Consider the following 2,510-nt stretch of genomic DNA (forward strand, 5'->3'; position numbering starts at 1 on the left):
GTCGTCTCTCTCTCTCTCTCTCTCTCTCTCTCTCTCACACAGTCACACACACACACACATAACACGCACACACTTTCTCTCCCTTTCTCTTTGTCCCTCTCTCTTTCTCTGTGCCTATCTCTCTCGCTCTCACATACATGTGCAGCGTATAAACACAGTCACACAAACACACACACACACACACACACACACACACACACACACATACGCACACACACACACACCCACACACATACAGACATACATATTCACTCTCTCTCATTCACACGCAGACTCTTTCTCTCTCTCTCTCTCTCTCTCTCTCTCTCTCTCTCTCTCTCTCTCTCTCTCTCTCTCTCTCTCTCTCTCTCTCTCTCACACACACACATACACACACACGCACGCACACACACACGCACACACGTACACACTCTTTCTGTCTCTCTGTCTCTTTTCCTTTCCCTATTCTCTCTCTCTCTCTCTCTCTCTCTCTCTCTCTCTCTCTCTCTCTCTCTCTCTCTGACGATTTTTCTCACTCTTTCACACACAGACTACTGAAAATAAAACCCCATAGACATTGATCATGTTTGTACTGAACATGAAAAACTGTATTCTACTAATAAGGCAAAAAAAGGTGGGAGTGTATTTGGATTCAAAATTGTCCATGGAACATCATATCCATTATTTATATATCATTTTATTTTGTGAATTGCGTAGAATTGTTCATTTGTCTATGTTCTTGAATGAACACTAATTGAAAACGCTCGTGTCACCTTTCTTGTTTTCACGCATCGATTATTGCAATGCTTTACTAGCTAACTTACCAAATATCACTCTTCACAAGTTGCAACTTTTTCAAAAGTATCATGCTGCTAGACTTGTACTAAAGAAAGAGAAGAGGGATCACATAACTCCCATGTTAAAAGAACTTTGCGTTGGCTTCCCGAGTCAGCTAGAATGTCATATAAAATTGCAATATTATGTTATAAATGTGTCAATAACAAAGCTCCCTCATATCAAAGTGATCTCATCCAGATTTATGTACCATCTAGATCACTAAGGTAAGGCGATCAGTATCTTTTTGAGAGTTCCTTGAAAGATCGTTGGCCCACCTTGCCCATCAGTGTGGAACTCTCTTCCTTAAGACATACAAGATCTGAGTCTAAATTAAAAATAATAATATATTTAAAGACACATTTAATTACATAATTTTTATGCCAGTAGATTCATGTTCAGTACAATATAATGTAAATTACTATGTATCCATTTATGTATTTTGAGAATTGCATTGTGTATGTTATCTTATTATGTATTTATAATAATGTGCTCATTTCGTAGCGATGTGTATGCGTACGCTTGTGATAAGCAAGTAGATGTGTGTGTGTGTGTGTGTGTGTGTGTGTGTGTGTGTGTGTGTGTGTGTGTGTGTGTGTGCGTGTGTGTGTGTGTTTGGCGTGCATGTGAGTGCACATGTGTGCGTGTAATGTGTGCGTGTGTGCGTATGTTTGTGTGTGAGTGTGTTTGTGTGTTTGAGTATGTGTGTGTCTGTGTGTGTCTGAGTGTGTACGTGTGTGTGTGTGCGGGCGTGAATATTGTTCGTGCATGCATTGATGTAAAGCGCCTAGAGCTGTGTTCACACAGGAGTGGGGGCTTTAGAAATGATCTTCATTATTATTAATATATAATACATACACACAGACATGTACACACGCTCACACACACACACACACACACACACACACACACACACACACACACACACACACACACACACACACATAGACACACTCAAATAATAATACACTCTCATATACAAACACACACTCACACACACACACACACACTCTCTCTCTCTCTCTTTCTCTCTTTCTCTCTCTCTCTCACTCTCTCACTCTCACACATATACACACAAACACAGACACACACACACACACACACACACACACACACACACACACATACACACACACATTCACACACACATTCACCCTATCTCGTAGATTACATTTGCTTCTCGTTGCTTTTGTCTCCCGAACTCACGCACATGAATATTATTATTCCCCCTCATTCGTCACTGACTGCTCACAACGCCTGGCTGTTTATCTTTCTTTTGCCCGGGGGTGGGGTGGGGTGGGGTGGGGGGAGGGGGTCTCTTATTTCTAGACTCAAGCGCTCATACAGAATGCACAACAATCTTTAAAAAAGCAAAAAAAACCCCAAAAAACAAAACCAAAAAAACCCAAAACAAGACAAGACAAATAACAAAAACGGCAAACAAAACAACCAAGAGCAAATGATAATAATAATAATAATAATAATAATAATAATAATGATAATAATAGTAAAAATAACAATAATAAAGCAAATCATAATATTATATAATCTTTTAAGCAGATGCATTAAGATATATTAGAATCAACAACGAATATTTCGGACGCATTACACCAGACGGTCAATTGTACAACAGAAAAACATAGAAGAATTTCAAAAGCTTAATAAGATAGTTTTAATCACAACAGACCCACTCCGAA

The sequence above is a fragment of the Aplysia californica genome, unplaced genomic scaffold (genome assembly GCF_000002075.1).
Source record: "Aplysia californica isolate F4 #8 unplaced genomic scaffold, AplCal3.0 scaffold00495, whole genome shotgun sequence".
Taxonomy (NCBI): domain Eukaryota; kingdom Metazoa; phylum Mollusca; class Gastropoda; order Aplysiida; family Aplysiidae; genus Aplysia; species Aplysia californica.